Genomic DNA, 17,246 nt, shown 5'->3' on the forward strand with positions numbered 1-17,246 from the left:
ATCTTAGGCTTCTTTCTAAAGGAGCAGTGCAGTGAGGAAGGACTTGTGACCTGGTTTTGGGAAGGCGAGGTCGTGGCTCTCTGAACTGCAGGGGAGCTACCCAGCTTTCATCCTGATCTCCCTGTTCCATAGTCTTCAGAAAGAATATATCCTCAACTGAAGGGCCCATCTTGTCATCATCATTATATTCTGTCTTTTGGAAGACACTACATCCCAGGTGCCCTCTGTAGTTCCCACACATGGGACCCTCCACATGGACTGGTGCAGGGAGACCTGAGGCCTTGTTGCCGTACCACTTTTCCTTATGACATAGCGATTAGGGCACGGTTCAAAGACAGAGTGGCGACTATTTCCCAGAGTATTGGTATGGTAGGCGCTGGCTTGTAGACATTTCCTAGGCAGACATTGGCAAAAATTACCCATTCCAAGGCCAGTTTTTGAGCACAGGGGGAGTCATGTGGCCCGCTTATCTGCTTCCATACTTTGTGGATCCTTATGCTGTCTCTTCTGAGCAGGATCATGATAGGAGCCTGAGGGTTGAGCTCCGCGATCTTCTGCGCCAGAGGTTTCAGACATGCATGATGCAGTGCTGCTTCCAGTCTGGGAATTTTGATTATTCGGAATCGCATTACACTCAATCGGTGTAGAGAGAGAATAACCTGCCCGTCGGTAGATTCCACCTGAAAGTCATGCACTCTACTGCCTGCTGTCTCAACCACACCAGCACACGTCTTGAGGGAGTAAGGAGAGTTGTGGCCTTTGATTTTGAAAAGGTCAAAGAATTCAGACCTTACTAACGAGTGATTACTCTGATCGTCCACTATCACATTAATCCAGATTGCCTTTTCCTGCTGGCCAGCTGGGTTGTCTTTCACAAGACAAATCTTTGAGCACAATTTTTCAGTGAGGTCTCCAACACAGACCTGTCTACAGCTTGAGGAAACAGTGGCTTCTTCCATATTGTTCCCTTCCTCCCCGCCATGCTCACATGCAGGGTTTGGGACTCTGAGGACCAAGGAGCAGGTCCAGAGTGCAGGGCTGAGGTGTGACTCTCAATTCCATATTCAGTACACTTTTATACAATTGTACGCTGTCACAATTTTTGGCTAGATGTGCTGATAATGTTGCTTTAAAAAAGGCTTTCCTATTCTCGATGGACTTCTCCATAAATCCACGGCATTTTTGGAGGGGGTGCAGTTTGTTGTGTGAGAGGCATTGCTTAGCAGGATCCACTTTACTCTTGCGTGTTGTGTCAGCCGAAGAGGAGGTATATGGAGACACGTCAGTCTTGTGGACTGAGAATGAAGGCCTCTGACTGCTGTATTTAGGAGCTGACTTTCCCATCACTGGAGGGGCAGTACTGCCTGGAATGAGAGAGAAGCTAGAATCATTTTGCCTCTTAGTTTGCTGACAAAAAAAATCCACAAAGTAAGCAAATGGTGGAAAAGGAACATTGTGCTCTTCCTTGAACTTAGAACCATGAGAGAGCCAACTCTCCTGCAAATTATACAGCAGCTTCTGCACAATGGGGTTGACACCACGGTCTGTGTCTAAGTAAGTAAGTCCCAGCAGGTCCCCATCAGATTTAGCGGCTTCAAGCTCCATTAACAAGTCACCTAGCTCTCTTAACTTTCTGTGGTCCTTATTAGAGATCTTAGGGAAGCTATCCACTCTCTTGAACAGTGCATTCTCAATTACCTCTGGCGATCCATAACACTCGTCAAGTCTGTTCCAAACCATTTACTCTGTGGGTAAATGGACATACACAGCTTTTCACATGTTCAGCTGACTCAGTACCTACCCACTTCACCAAGAGGTCCATCTCTTCACTGTCTGTAAGGTTTAGACCTCGTATGGCATTCAGGAATGATGCTTTCCAAGCCCTAAAGCTCTCAGGACGATCACTGAACTGCAGAAGCCCTGTGGACACAAGTTCATGTCTTGCAAAATACCTGACGAAGTCCGACATTCTCTAACCATCAGCAGGATTAGCCTGTTGAGCCTCTGCATAATGGTGTGCCTGGGGATGATTTCTGTCATTAAATACCTCTGCATTTATGCGGTCCATGGATCCCCTCAAACTCTGCACTATCTGGGGCTTTCTACCCAAAGGGTCTGACATGTGATCATCAGTGTGCCTTAACTGACTTCCAACCAATGAAATACGCTCGAGGATGACAGTCATAACTGGGATTATCATCCTGAATTTGACACTGCACAGTAGCTTTGGGTGCACGCTATACAACAGCGGCTGGTTGACTAACACTGTTAGTAGAGACTCCTTCTAATGCAGGTGTTGACTGATAGGTAGCATGCTTTGCCTCCTCTTGCACATAGTCTTTTGTGCACTCTGCTGGATCATGGGTTTGAAGATCAATTTTAAAGCTGAAGTCCTCATTTTGCTCTTCCATGGCTGCCTCTAATGCTTCAGTTTTAGCTACCGCAGTCACAGCTCTTTTCTCCAGTTGAAGAGCACCAAGTGATACCTCTAAATGTGTCTGTTCCATTTTGATTTGGCTTTCCTTTTCTGCAAATGCTGCCTCCGCTTTAGAATCTTGGGCTTCGGCACAAGCTAAGGCTGTTGCTGCATTGGTAGAGGAGCCACGTGATCGTTTGGATGGAGATGAACCTGAGGCATGAGACCTTGTCTATAATGACTGAGATCCTGATGATTTGTTGTCTGACATTTTGAAAAGAGAATTGCCTTCGTATTCCAGAAAGCATTGTTTTACTTTCCTGTCCCCTTCACTCACCTTGCACGAATTGACAGGAAAGTAAAACAACACTTTCTGGAATACGAAGGCAGTAGCTCCATCCCCAATTACTACAGTGACAAAGATGTTCCAAGTTGACTTTCTTTAATGTACCAACTGGCGGTAGGAGTTTATCTGCTGTCAATTCATGCAAGGCATGTGAAGAGGACAGTAAAGTAAAGCGACGATGCTTTCAAAGACCTGAACATTAGGATGATGTCGGATGAAAAGACGAGTTTTCTTTCAGCTCTAACATGGAGGACTGCTTAAATACCTACTGATGATGTCATCAATTAGAGACACAGATCACATGACCTAAATGACCATTATACAAAACCACCAGCAGAGGGTGCTAAATGACAAATAAAATAACCGACTACTGAGGCAGCACATCTGGAATATTGCATACATTTTTGGTCACCCCACTATAGGAAGGATGGTGAGGCTTTGGAGAGGGTGCAGAAGAGGTTTACCAGGATGCTTCCTGATTTAGAGGGCATGTGCTATCATGAGAGGCTGGACAAATTTGGGTTGTTTTGTTTGGACTGGCAGAGGCTGAGGAGAGATCTGATAGAGGTTCAAAAGATTATGAGATTATTATTGAAAAGATATTCTCTGTCCATTCTGTATATGATAGAGAGTGGACAGAGGGTATTTGTTTCCCAAGGTGGAAATATCTAATACCAGACGGCAAGCACTGAAGGTAAGAGGGCATAGGTTCAAGGGGGATGTGAGGGGTAAATTTACTCAGAGAGTGGTGGCTGCCTGGAATGCACTGTCTGGTATGGTGGTAGCAGCAAATACTTATAAGAGATGTTTAGAAAGGCACATGAAAATGAGGAAGATAGAGGGAAATGGGAATTATGTAGGTAGGACGGGTTAGTTTGTGGGTCTTGTTAAATTTACTTTTTAGCTAATTTGGCACAACATTGTGGGCCAAAGAACCTGTTTCTATTTTATTTCAACCACACTCTGCCGCAAGGCCCTGAATTCCATGGTGTCATCCAGCAAAGAGCACAGTATTAGATCTGCTGCTCCCCTTTCTCTTCCAGGATGGTTGAAAACCTGGAGCATCTCAGCAGTGAAGTCCCTACATTTGTTGCAAATAGGGATTTTTATTGTCCCAGCTAGCCAAGGCCTAGATCAGAGTTAGCCATGGCCTAGATCAGAACTTGGCCAGAGAAGAGAGAGATGAGGAAGGCTATCTTGACCTGGTCCATAGAATAGAGAGACAGCAGGAGGTGGAAGTGTAATACATACTGGGACAGGAAGTTGTGACTTCAGGTCCATCAAAGTGTTTGGGCACAGAAGAAAGAGGGCTCAATGGGAGTGCCATAGAGTTGCTGTACTGAGATGGAGAGTGGTGAGCAGAAGGTCAATGTGTTCCTGCTGCTTCTGTTTCGTGTACTCATGGCGGCGAGAAATTTCCTTTAGGTGGGAAAATCGAGGGTTCATCCTGTCAGGAAGTGTAGAGGAAGTTTGACCAAAAGCAGGGCAGTGGAGACGATTCAGCAGCAAACAATAATTTTAACCATAGACCGCAAACAAGCAGAGAACAGGAGAGAACAGTAACTAAACACAACAGGTAAAAAAGTAAACTTTAGATAGGGAGGGTGAAAGCTAGGAGCAACTGGTTGAGTCCAGCTGGGTCAATGAGTAAACAAGGACTGCGTGTGAGAACTGGGGTTAAATAGGCTGCAGGTGATGAGTCTGGGGTTAAATAGGCTGCAGGAGATGAGTCTGGGATTAGCAGTAGATGAATCCCGTTAGCTAGTTGGAGACTGGAAAGTGCTTGCATGCATATACTGAAGGGTATCAGTAGGAGCAGGCCTGACAAGCAGGCTTTTTTCCACTGGGGTTGGGTGAGACTATAATTAGAGGTTATTGTTTAAGGGTTAAAGGTGAAATGTTTAAGAGGAACATGAAGGGGAATGTCTTCACTCAGAGGGTGGTGAGAGTGTGGAATGAACTGTCTGTGGCCGTGGTGTATGTGGGTTTGATTTCAACATCTAAGAGTAATTTGGATAGGTACGTGGATGGGAGAGATATGATGGACTATGGTCTGGGAGCAGGTCGATGGGGATCGGCAGATTAATATTCAGCATAGACTAGATGGGCCAAATGGCCTGTTTCTGTATTGTAGTGTTCTATGACTCCATGACTCTAATTGGAAGAGCTGAAGTGTTTACTTTAATTCAGGAAGTATCAGGAACAAGGGAAATAAACTTGGACCTTGAATCAATATGTGAAACTATGACATTGTAGCCAGAACAGAAGACTTTACTGTCAACTGTTGAATGTGCCAGGATTTCAATATTTCAAAAGGGGCAGAAAGTTTCAAGATTCAATTTATTTATTGTGTGTGCATCATTTGCATTAACAACCAACACACCGAGGCGGGCTGAAGGCAGCCCGCAAGAGTTGTCCTACATTTCAGCACCAACACAGCATGTCACAATGCCTGAACCACAAAACAGAATGCGGCGAGCAAGGAAAGAACAACTGCCAAACAAGCCCCGTTCCTCCCTGCTGTCACCCACCCACCCATGCAAATACAGTCCTCTAACCCCAGGACAGGCTGTCTTCTGCCTCCGGTAGACCTGGACATTGAGCTTTGACCTCCCTAGTGGACTCAGAGATACACATGCAGATTCAGGGCTCTGGTCAACAGGTCTTGATTTCTGGACTTCCAGTTCGCCCCTCGGGCCTCAATCCTCAGCATCAACGCCAAGGACCCACCAGTCTCTGAATCGGAAACCTTGAGGCCCAGACATATTAAAGATAAGAACCTGAACACTGGGCTGCAAAATACAGTCTCACCAATTCGCAAACTCAGGGAACCATCTGACCTTGTTCCTCCTGCACACATGGAACTCAGACTCCAGAACCCACCGACAACTTGCTGACCCTGGGGGTGGTTGGTGACAGCCATCATCCACGTTGGTTTACCAAGTGGACATCTGGCTGAACATTCCAATCTGGCCCATAGATAATCCGCGTCTGCTCAGCTGGCCTTCAAAAATCGGAGCAGACACAAGCCTGCGGCCTAACCCCTAATTCCCCCTCATCTACATTCCTAAACCCTAACCTGATCCCTAACTCACCTCTCTGTTCCCCAAAGCTCTTTCTATGAAACTAAAAAAAATCTAAACCTCAACCGCGACTCAATGGACTCAACAATGGGGGAGTCAAGAGAGTGGCATTACTAATCAGTGGTAGTATCAAAGCTGCAGAAAGGGAGCACATCATGGAGGGGTTTTCTGAGTTGTGTGGTTGGAGGTCAGGAACAAGAATGGAGCAGTCACGCTTATTGGGAGTATTCTATAGGTTGCCCAATAGCAGCAGGAATACAAAGGAACAGATTGGGAGGGAGATTTTGGAAAAATAACAGGTTGTTGTCATGGGTGACTTCACCTCTCCTAATATTGTTTGGCACCTCCTTAGAGGAAGAGATTTAGACAGGACAGAATTTTTTAGGTATGTCCAGGAAGGACTCCTGACACAAAATGTGGACAGGCTGACTAGAGGGGACTAGAGGCCAAACTGGATATACGTTTGTCGTACTAGACAATGAACCTGGTCAGGTGAAAGATCTCTCAGTAAGTGAGCATTTTGGAGATAGTGACCACAACTCCCTGAACTTTGGCAGAGCCTTGGGAAGTATTTAATTGGGGGTGAGCTAATTATGATGGAATTAGCAGGATCTTGGAAGCATAAATTTGGAACAGATGTTCATAGGGAAATGTATAACAGAAATAGAAACATAGAAACATAGAAAATAGGAGCAGGAGTAGGCCATTCGGCCCTTCGAGCCTGCACCGCCATTCAGTATGATCATGGCTGATCATCCAACTCAGAACCCTGTACCTGCTTTCTCTCCATACTCCCGATCCCTTTAGCCACTAGGGCCATTTCTAACATCCTCTTAAATATAGCCAATGAACCGGCCTCAACTGTTTCCTGTGGCAGAGAATTCCACAGATTCACCACTTCCTGTGTGAAGAAGTTTTTCCTCATCTCGGTCCTAAAAGGCTTCCCCTTTATCCTTAACCTGTGACCCCTCATTTTGGACTTCCCCAACATCGGAAACAATCTTCCTGCATCTAGCCTGTCCAATCCCTTTAGAATTTTATACGTTTCAATAAGATCCCCCCCTCAATCTTCTAAATTCTAGTGAATATAAGCCTAGTTGATCCAATCTTTCTTCATATGAAAGTCCTGCCATCCCAGGAATCAATCTGGTGAACCTACTTTGTACTCCCTCTATGGCAAGAATGTCTTTCCTCAAATTAGGGGACCAAAACTGCATACAATATTCCAGGTGCAGTCTCACCAAGGCCTTGTACAACTGCAGTAGAACAACCCTGCTCCTGTACTCAAATCCTTTTGCTATGAATGCCAACATACCATTTGCCTTTTTCACCGCCTACTGTACCTGCATGCCCACCTTCAATGACTGGTGTACAATGACACCCAGGTCTCATTGCATCTCCCCTTTTCCTAATCAGCCACCGTTCAGATAATAATCTGTTTTCCTGTTTTTGCAAACAAAGTGGATAACCTCACATTTATCCACAATAAATTGCATCTGCCATGAATTTGCCCACTCACCTAACCTATCCAAGTCACCCTGCATCCTCTTAGCATCCTCCTCACAGCTAACACCGCCACCCAGCTTCGTGTCATCCGCAAACTTGGAGTTGCTGCATTTAATTCCCTCATCTAAATCATTAATATATATTGTGGGTTATAATATATATAACTGGGGTCCCAGCACTGAGCCTTGTGGTACCCCACTAGTCACTGCCTGCCATTCTGAAAAGGTCCCATTTACTCTCACTCTTTGCTTCCTGTCTGCCAACCAATTCTCTATCCACATCAATACCATACCCCCAATACCGTGTGCTTTAAGTTTGCACACTAATCTCCTGTGTGGGACCTTGTCAAAAGCCTTTTGAAAATCTAAATATACCACATCCACTGGCTCTCCCCTATCCACTCTACTAATTAGATCTTCAAAAAATTCTATAAGATTCGTCAGACATGATTTTCCTTTCACAAATGCATGCTGACTTTGTCCGATGATTTCACCTCTTTCCAAATGTGCTGTTATCACATCTTTGATAACCAACTCTAGCATTTTCCCCACCACCGATGTCAGACTAACCGGTCTATGATTCCTGGGTTTCTCTCTCCCTCCTTTTTTAAAAAGTGGGGTTACATTAGCCACCCTCCAATCCTCAGGAACTAATCCAGAATCTAAGGAGTTTTGAAAAATTATCACTAATGCATCCACTATTTCTTGGGCTACTTCCTTAAGCACTCTGGGATGCAGACCATCTGGCCCTGGGGATTTATCTGCCTTTAATCCCTTCAATTTACCTAACACCACTTCCGTACTAACATGCATTTCCCTCAGTTCCTCCATCTCACTAGACCCTCGGACCCTTACTATTTCCGGAAGATTATTTATGTCCTCCTTAGTGAAGACAGAACCAAAGTAGTTATTCAATTGGTTTGCCATGTCTTTGTTCCCTATGATCAATTCACCTATTTCTGACTGTGAAGGACCTACATTTGTCTTGACTAATCTTTCTCTTTTCACGTATCTATAAAAGCTTTTACAGTCAGTTTTTATGTTCCCTGCCAGCTTTCTCTCATAATCTTTTTTCCCTTTCCTAATTAAGCCCGTTGTCCTCCTCTGCTGGTCTCTGAATTTCTCCCAGTCCTCAGGTGCGCCGCTTTTTTTTGCTAATTTATATGTTTCTTCTTTGGACTTGATACTATCCCTAATTTCCCTTGTCAGCCACGGGTGCACTACCTTCCCTGGTTTATTCTTTTGCCAAACTGGGATGAACAATTGTTGTAGTTCATCCATGCGATCTTTAAATGCTTGCCATTGCATATCCACTGTCAACCCTTTAAGTATCATTTGCCAGTCTATCTTAGCTAATTCACGTCTCATACCTTCAAAGTTATCCTTCTTTAAGTTCAGAACCTTCGTTTCTGAATTAACTATGTCACTCTCCATCTTAATGAAGAATTCCAGCATATTATGGTCACTCTTACCCAAGGGGCCTCGCACGACAAGATTGCTAACTAACTCTTCCTCATTGCTCAATACCCAATCTAGAATGGCCTGCTCTCTAGTTGGTTCCTCGACATGTTGGTTCAGAAAACCATCCCGCATACATTCCAAGAAATCCTCTTCCTCAGCACCCTTACCAATTTGGTTCACCCAATCTATATGTAGATTGAAGTCACCCATTTTAACTACTGTTCCTTTATTGCACGCATTTCTAATTTCCTGTTTAATGCCATCCCCAACCTCACTACTACTGTTATGTAGAGGTGGTTCAGAGAGCATCTGCATGGAATTTACTGGATGGAAGGGTGAAGGAACCATAATTGACAAGAGAAGTGGAACATTTAGTCAAGAAGAAGAAAAAAGCCTACAAAGATGAGACAGGGCTCTTGAGAGTTTTAAGGTAGCCAGGAAGGGTCTTAAGACAGGAATTAAGGAATCATGAGAAAGCCTTGAGAAGTAGGTTTAAGGAAAACCTCAAGTGTTCCACACATACATGAAGAACAGGAGGATGACTAAAGTGAGGAGAGGACTGATCATGGAGTTGGAAGAGGTATAGAAGGACCTTAATGAATACTTTGCCTCAGTTTTTACCATTGACAGGTGCCTTGATGAATGTGAGGCCTATGCGCTGGAATATGGTGAGGTTAAAAAAGAGGATGTTTTGGAACATTTGTAAAAATGTTGGGATAGTTAAGTCTCCAGGGTCGGATGGGATATACCCCAAGTTACCCTGAGAAGTGAGAGAAGATATTGCTGCACCATTGATGCTCATCTTTGCATCCTCACTGGCCACAGGAGTGGAGGATGGCAAATACTATTTATTTGCTCATGAAAGGTAATAGGAATAACCCTAGGAATTCTAGATCAGTGAGTGGGAAAACTACTGGAGAGGATTTCTAGAGGTGGGATTTATGTGCATTTGGGGTCCTGTGAGTAACTGTATCAAAGAAAATTGACGAAGGTAGAGCACTGGATGGGGTGCATATAGATTCCAGTAAGGTGCTCAACGAGGTTCCCCACAGTAGAATTGTTCTGAAAGTCAGGAGGCATGAGATACAAGGAAATTTGGCTGCATGGATTTGGAATTGGCTTGTCTACATTAGCAGAATGTCGCAGTAGACGGAGCATATTCTGTACATGACTAGTGGTTTTCCATAGGGATCTGTTCTGGGACCCTGCTCTTCATGATTTTTTAAAAATAATTGACATAAATGAGGAAGCGGAAGAGTGGGTTATTAACTTTTTAGGTGACTCCAGGCTTAGAGGCCTTGTCTGGAAGGATACAATGGGACATTGATAAGATGCAGAGCTGGTCTGAGAAGTGGCAGATGCAGCTGAATCCAGAAAAGTGTGAAGTGATTCGCGATGGAAGGTCAAATGAAGACAGAGTACAGGTTAATGGCAGGATTCTTGGCAGTGTGGAGGAACAAAGGGATTTTGTGGTCCTACGTCCATGAATCCTTCAATGTTGCTGTGCAAGTTGATAGGGTGGTTAAGGAGTATAGTGTGTTGGCTTTCATTAGAGAAATGATTGAGTTCAAGAGTTACAAAATAATGTTGCAGCTCTAAAAAACTCTGGTTAGAATATACTTGGAGTCTTACGTTCTGTCCTGGTGGCTTCTTTATAGAAAGGCATGGAAGCTTCAGAGAAGGTGGACAGGAAATTTATTGTGGGGCAAGGAGCCTATACAGTACCATCCTATGTTCTAATCTATATGTTTGCTCTGAAGAGTAACATATGGCCCAAAACGTTGACTCTTCATTCAAATCCATAGATGCTGCCAGAGCTGCTGAGATTCTTCAGTAATTTGTGTGTGTTACTTCAGGTTTCCAGCAATTGCAAAATCTCTTGTGTTCATCTTCAATATATATTAGCTCTGTCACTCCTTTCACACTTGCCATCTGACTAGCTGAATATTTCTGCAATTTTCAACTTTATTGAGGCAAACTACAAGTCTGGCATAACTGTCATTTATTGGGGAAACAACTACAGTGGTATGCAAAAGTTTGGGCACCCCAGTCAAAATTTCTGTTACTGTGAATAGCTAAGCAAGTAAAAGATGACCTGATTTTCAAAAGGCATAAAGTTAAAGACGACACATTTCTTTAATATTTTAAACAAGATTACTTTTTTATTTCCATCTTTTACAGTTTCAAAATAACAAAAAAGGAAAGGGCCCAAAGTGAAAGTTTGGGCACTCTGCATGGTCAGTGCTTAGTAACACCCCCTTTGGCAAGTATCGCAGCTTTCGCCCATTCTTCCTTGCAAAAGGCTTGTAGTTCTGTGAGATTCTTGGGCTATCTTGCATGTACGGCTCTTTTGAGGTCTATCCACAAACTTTCAATGATGCTTAGGTCAGGTGACTGTGAGGGCTATGGCAAAACCTTCAGCTTGCACCTCTTGAGGTAGTCCATTGTAGATTTTGAGGTGTCTTCAAGATCATTATCCTGTTGTAGAAGCCATGCTCATTTTATCTTCAGCTTTTTTACAGACGGTGTGATGTTTCCTTCCAGAATTTGCTGGAATTCAATTGAATTAATTCTTCCCTCTACCAGTGAATTGTTCCCCATGCCACTGGCTGCAACACAAGCCCAAAGCATGATTGGTCCACCCCCATGCTTAACAGTTCTTTTCATGAAATTCTGCACCTTTTTTTCTCCAAACATACCTTTGCTCATTGTGGCTAAAAAGTTCTATTTTAACTTCATCAGTCCACAGGACTTGTTTCCAAAATGCATCAGGCTTGTTTAGATGTTCCTTTGCAAACTTCTGAAACTGAATTTTGTAGTGAGGACACAGGAAAGGTTTTCTTCTGAGGACTCTTCCAAGAAGGTCATATTTGTGTAGGTGTCGCTGCACAGTAGAACAGTGCACCACCACTCCAGAGTCTGCTAAATCTTCCTGAAGGTCTTTTGCAGTCAAACAGGGATTTGATTTGCCTTTCTAGCAATCCTACAAGCAGATCTCTTGGAAAGTTTTCTTGGTCTTCCAGACCTCAACTTGACCTCCACTATTCCTGTTAACTACCATTTCTTAATTACATTACGAACTGAGGAAATGGCTACCTGAAAACGCTTTGCTATCTTCTTATAGCCTTCTCCTGCTTTGTGGGCATCATTTATTTTAATTTTCAGAGTGCTAGGCAGCTGCTTAGAGGAGCCCATGGCTGCTGATTGTTGGGACAAGGTTTGAGGAGTCAGGGTATTTATAAAGCTTTGAAATTTGCATCACCTGGCCTTTCCTAACGATGACTGTGAACAAGCCATAGCCCTAACATGCTAATTAGGGTCTGAGACCTTGGTAAAAGTTATCTGAGAGCTCAAATCTTTTGGGGTGCCCAAACTTTTGCATGGAGCTCCTTTCCTTTTTTTCACTCTAAAGTTGTAGAAAACAAAAATAATACACGAAACTTGCTTAAAATGTTGAAAAGAATGTTTCATCTTTAACTTCATGACTTTTAGAGATCAGTTCATCAGCTACTCACTTAACTATTCACAGTAACAGAAATTTTGACCGGGGTGCCCAAACTTTTGCATGCCACTATATATCTTCAATATAAGATATTGTAATGATATCCTGTTCATTTTTTAATTTTAAAATTAAAGTCCTATAGTCCATGCACTGAATTCACAAGCTGATATTTTATTTTATTATTGTATTCATTAGCATTGAATTACAAGGTATAAAATATATTTTTATTTTCCTTCTCAGATGTATAGATTCTTGACCACTGTTTTTAATTCAGCTAAATGACAGATCATTGTAGGTTCCAAAAACCAAATAATCTGACTACATTTGTAATAAATGCCTTAGAAAACTATAAGTATATGCATATGCCCTTCTCCTGAAGTTTTAAAATTGAATAATGCTGTGTTTTCATATGCTTTACGAGGAGAAAGTATTGGGTTCATCTGAAGTTTAAGATTGAATGAATGTACATTTGCACTGTATGTATTTTTGCTTTAAGCTGATCTTCAAGCTACTTTTAAGTTTTTTGGCATTCAATAGGTAATATTACCACTTGAAAAAATATTGTTTAGTGCATTCCATTTTAAGCTTCCATTTTTTGCCAAAGGGACATACAATAATTTGCTTTGGATCGTCTCAAATGATTGCAAAATAACTGGAATTTAGGGGTGTAACTCATCCCTCAAAAAACCTGCGGGATTTTCATGGTGCATTAATAACACAAAGCCATGTGAATGGGAAATTTCTTAAGATCTTCCAGCCCTGATTACATTGCCTTCATTTTAAGATTATCATGTCTCACTTTTGGACTACTGTGGTGTCCCTTGTAGTATTGATCTACTTTAGCTATCTAGGTACCTACGAATATTAGCCTGGTTGTTGTACTACATTGGGAAAAAAAACATGAATAATACTAAAACAGTTGAGTTAAGTTTTAGATTAGCTTGGTTGGAAAGAAGCTAGAAAGTTTGTAGTATTGAGTCTTGTAGTATTGTATTATTGCTGTCTGACTCCATAAGCAAAAATGTATATTTGAACCACTAGAATAATTTGTGAAAATAAAAATCAAGTTCAAGTTTATTGTCACCTAACTGTACCGATATACAACCAAATGATGCAATGTTCCTGCAGATCATAGTGCACCCACAGAGCATATATCACAAAATGTTATGCACACTGCAATTTAAGCATGTATTGTTAAATTATCCAACAGGATGCCGGGCACTTCGTTTCTTAGCAAGTGGTGTGCATGTTCCTGTATCAGTGACTTCTTAAGCCAGACAACAGTATTCAAAATTATTTCACTTGTTCCAACTAACTTGTTAGAACCATGATGTGAAGATACAACTTCAGAGAGCTAAAGTAGTTTTTGAAGCGTCTATTCCTGTATAGTTGACTGGAACATTAAAGTCCATAATTAGGTGCTGAGGAAACATCAATTTTCGCTCAAAAAAGTGGATTAAATATTTCCAATTACCACAATAGAAATGATTTGAGCTGAAGGAATGATGTGCCAAAAGAAGATAAAATGAACTGTTTTTCAGCTCACAATTTTCTTAAGCAATGTTAATACTAACCTTTAACGACAGAGTATATGATGTAGTGTTGTGTGGGGCTCAAAAACTGCAAGATGCTTTATGAGTCAGTCTGTTTGGGGTTAGGAATTGTTATTGCTTAGTGCCAGGAATATGGAGTTCCAACAATACAGCCTATAGCCTGATTTCAGGATTAACTACTTTTACTCCATGCTGTTGGGAAGTGATCATGGATGAATAATTTGTGATGAGCAAATTAATGTCGGGTCATAGAGTTATGCAGCTTGGAAACAGGCCACCCAGCACTCTACACATTTGATCCAAACTGAGTGAGTGCCATTTGCCTGAGTTTGGCCCACATTAACCCTTCCCACCATGGACTGTCTAAACGTCTTTTAGATATTGGAGTTGTATCTGCCTCTTCAGCTTCCTTTGGCAGCTTGTTCCAAATGTAACCGGGTGACCATCGAATGCTATTCATTATCATTAAAAAGTGTACTCAGGCATTCATCCGGGTAATGCGAGAATAGTTGTCTGTGCCTTTAAATAGAGATGGTGATGTCATTACGCATGCGCGGGATAGTGGGGAGACCATTTTGCTTTCTGCTGCTGAAGATGGTGGGGCATTGGAATCGAGTTCCCCCAGAGGTACTGGGCTGGGTGAGGAAAGGTGAGAATTAATTTACAATATCCATGTGAATTCGTTCATGCTTGTTGGCAACTTGAGAATATTGGTAATTTGACATGTTTTACATGTGGATGCTTTAGATTTTCACGAGTAAAGAACTTGACGCTGGATAGCGTGCCTTGCAAAGTTCCTCACCGGCCAAGTAGGCCAGTCTTTCTGTAATTTAACTACCAGGCAATATCTGGTAAAAGTTGTGCCGAAGAGTACCTTTTGTCCAATTTAATTGTATCATGACTGATTGTGCATGTAACAGTGTAACATGAATGTTCACTCTCCGTTCGGGGTTCAGCACCTGTGTACTAAAAAGCAGTAGACATCTTAGACGAGATGTATTTGTTTACATTTTTCACTGCTACGTATAAGATACAGGGCTGGGGGGATTCTAATGTTTGTATTGTGTTTCTTTAGAATTGCCACCACCGTATTAGTACTGTATTAGTTTTGTGCAATTTTCTTTGTATTTTTATACTGCATACGCAATTGGTCGATACAGAAGTGCGTGGATCGTAGATTAAGCGGAGATTGTAATGGCAGTGCCTGATTGTAAAGTCATTTGTTTTGTTTTAAGACTGTCTTCTAATGAAAGGCCTCATAAAGAAAGTACAAGATGGACGAGGCAACTTCCACAAAAGTTTGATGATTTACAGAAGTGTGTCACTGCAGTATGGACTTTCACCAGCCAAATGCCGATGGCTCAATGCAAACACGTTAACATTCCAGTGCACAAAAATCTGTTGACACCTAAAGGAGCAAACAAGATCAAATTGGCTAAAGGGAAAGGGAAAGGAAAACAGAAACATATCATAACAAGACAGTGAAAACCATACCAGTCCTGAAGCCTGGAGATCAAGTCCAAATCTGAGATCACAATTCTGGCACATGGTCCATGGAAGAATATGTGTAAGAGGAGGTAGTTCCACATTTTTATCAGATCCAGATGTATTGAGGGACAGCTCTGAGAAGGAACTGTGTGGATTTATACCCACAAACTCCAATCCATAACTGTGACACATCACTTGTCAGTACACCAAAGGGGCCAACAGGTGTCAAATTTGGATATGTTGATCAGAGTTCTCAGAAATCCATGAATATTAATGTCACAAATGAAAGCAATATATCTGTGCAAAAACAATCAGATCAAAAAGGATCATTAAACCACCTCAGAGACTGGTAGAAAGTCGATTAGTGATTAAGTGACTGTGTTGTTCATTACAATTGTTTAAAGTAGATATCTTTGTTGGAAAGTAATATTGTTCCATGCAGGTTTATGAGGACATAGTATTGTGTTTGTTTTTCTTTAAAGGGGGAAGATGTGTGAATATGTGTGTACATAATAAAGAACTTCAGTTCCCAATGGGCATTGCGAGTGGTTCACCCCAGAACCAAAAGTGACAATGGTGAGCTGGCTGCACGTGCTCAGTGTTGAACACTGTTTAGAATAAAATACATTAGTGCTTACCCATGCTAAGTTTACCTTTATTAAGAACAAACCAACAAGAGCAATTCCGCTCTTAAAAAAACTAAAATTTCAATCAAAAACACCAAAAAGTGTGTGAAAGCATGAAACAGCAAAACTCAAGATGTAAATCTGCCGTTTCTGAAACATACCTTCAGGGTTTCCATTGCATCAATGAGAAACTTAAATATAAATTTTAAAAAGCACAGAAAAATAGTAACTAAGTTACTTCTTTCTTCTGAGGCAATCTTTCAGGATAGAGGACGGTTTACTTCCACTCCAGTTCTATGTGTTCTGATGGCTGATGGAGCACCCACAGACTTACCTACAGATGAGGTGGAACTTGCTCACTGGTGTTAATATGTGGGTGGTTTACAAGGTGCTGCATTCCTTTGACCATTCATATTGGCTTTCTTTTTACTTCCAACACATTGAAGCAAATTCTCAGCGTCATCCCAATCTGTCTCCAACATTAGGAGATAAAGGAGCCATTAGGAGGTAGTGACCATAATATGATATGTTTTAACCTACAATTTGAGAAGGAGAAGGGAAAATCGGATGTGTCAGTATTACAGTTGAACAAAGGGAACTATGGAGCTATGAGGGAAGAGCTGGCCAAAGTGCAATGGAACAATACCTCAGCAGGAAAGACAGTGGAACAAAAATGGCAAGTATTTCTGGGAATAATACAGAAGATGCAGGATTGGTTCATTCCAAAGAGGAAGAAAGATCCTCAGGGGAGTAAGGGGTGGCCGTGGCTGACAAGGGAAGTAAAGGACAGTATAAAAATAAAAGAAAAGAAGTATAACATAGCAAAGATGAGCGGGAAGCTGGAGGACTGGGAAGCTTTTAAAGAGCAACAGAAGATAACAAAAAAGGCAATACGCGGAGAAAAAATGAGGTACGAAGGTAAACTAGCCAAGAATAAAAAGGAGGATAGTAAAAGCTTCTTTAGGTATGTGAATAGCAAAAAAATAGTTAAGACCAAAATTGGGCCATTGAAGACAGAAATGGGTGAATTTATTATGGAGAACAAGGAAATGGAAGATGAGTTGAACAGGTACTTTGGATCTGTCTTCACTAGTGAAGACATAAACAATCTCCCAGATGTAATAGTGGCCAAAGGAACTAGGGTAAAGGATGAACTGAAGGAAATTTATATTAGGCAAGAAACGGTGTTGGATAGACTGTTGAGTCTGAAGGCTGATAATTCCCTGGGACCAGATGGTCTGCATCCTAGGGTACTTAAGGAGGTGG

At 41.9% G+C, this 17,246-nt stretch overlaps 1 protein-coding gene across 1 annotated transcript in view; it reads right to left on the bottom strand.

Moving 5' to 3' along the window:
* The window catches only part of dnajc6 (DnaJ (Hsp40) homolog, subfamily C, member 6), a 230,562-nt gene extending 215,126 nt beyond the window's left edge, over nucleotides 1-15,436 (bottom strand). Inside the window, exon 1 of the mRNA XM_059983611.1 lies at nucleotides 15,361-15,436. The gene's annotated coding sequence lies outside the window, so the exon portion shown is untranslated. The remainder of the gene's footprint in view (nucleotides 1-15,360) is intronic.
* Nucleotides 15,437-17,246: the final 1,810 nt, after the last annotated feature.

Source organism: Hypanus sabinus, chromosome 11 (genome assembly GCF_030144855.1).
Source record: "Hypanus sabinus isolate sHypSab1 chromosome 11, sHypSab1.hap1, whole genome shotgun sequence".
Classification (NCBI taxonomy): domain Eukaryota; kingdom Metazoa; phylum Chordata; class Chondrichthyes; order Myliobatiformes; family Dasyatidae; genus Hypanus; species Hypanus sabinus.